Consider the following 1,308-nt stretch of genomic DNA (forward strand, 5'->3'; position numbering starts at 1 on the left):
TATATATATATATATATATATATATGTATACCACATCTTCTTGATCCATTCATCAGTTGATGGATATTGAGGCTCTTTCCATGATTTGGCTATTGTAGAAAGTGCCGCTATGAACATTGGGGTACATGTGCTCCTATGCGTCAGCACTTCTGTATCCCCTGGGTAAATCCCTAGCAGGGCTATTGCTGGGTCATAGGGGAGTTCTATGGATAGTGTTTTGAGGAACCTCCACACTGTTTTCCAGAGCGGCTGCAGCCCCAGTTTCTATCACACTGCCTGAATCATAGAAGGCTCTCACTATTTTCTTGCTTGCGGAATGAATTTGGAGCTGCTGAGGTGTCAAAGTTCCTACTTTTGTTCAAAGCCTCCTTAGCCTGCAGGCTGATGTCTATGGGTCCCTGGACCTTTGCCAGAAAGCCATTTGCTAGTCTGCCCTGGCCCAGTGACTTTACTTTGCATACAGCTGGGAGCAAGGTAAGACTGACTGGAGGCAAAGAAGGAAGGTACCCTGGCCACTCTTTTGTGTGATAGCTGCTCCCTCTGAACCCCACAAAGCTAGGTGAGGCACCCTTCCTTAGGGTTCTCTATTAGAGGACTTAGTTCATAGAGTGTCTAGCTCTAGGGGTAGATGTGGTAGGCTTTGGGGGTGACCAGGGCATCTTATGTGTGTTCTCTGCCTATAGCTGAAAAGCATTTGAGGGACGACTCCTACATGTCCAGATTTGCCGCAGGGTGAGGTAGAGGATTCAGAACTCCCTGGTGATAGTATAGATTGGAAGGGCATTGAGCTCCTTAGTATAACAAGGAGCGAAAGCATCAAAGCTCCTGGACGTGGGAAGAAACCTGATACCACATGCCTAGTACACCATGAGCCACCATGCCAGGTAGCCCTCTGGACCCACTTCCCTGGCTGAAGGAGAGAGTCAAAGTGCTAACTCTTCTCCCCTCCCCCCCCAAAGTGCGTACCCCCCACCTCCACCAACCCCGCCCCCCCCCCACTTTTAAAACAATTGGCACACCTTAACAAACTGTAGGGTGGATCCAAAGAAACTTAACAGAAGACCATGGGGGAGGGGAAGGGGAAAAAAGTTCAAATAGAGAGGGAGGGAGGCAAACCATAAGAGATCCTTAAATACAGAGAACAAACTGAGGGTTGATGGGAGGTATGGGGGAGAAGGGAAAGTGGGTGATGGGTATTGAGGAGGGCACGTGTTGGGATGAGCACTGGGTGTTGTATGGAAACCAATTTGACAATAAATTATATTAATTTTTTTTAATGTTTATTTTCGAGAGAGAGGGAAACAGAGG

Source organism: Suricata suricatta, chromosome X, assembly GCF_006229205.1.
Source record: "Suricata suricatta isolate VVHF042 chromosome X, meerkat_22Aug2017_6uvM2_HiC, whole genome shotgun sequence".
In the NCBI taxonomy this organism is placed as follows: domain Eukaryota; kingdom Metazoa; phylum Chordata; class Mammalia; order Carnivora; family Herpestidae; genus Suricata; species Suricata suricatta.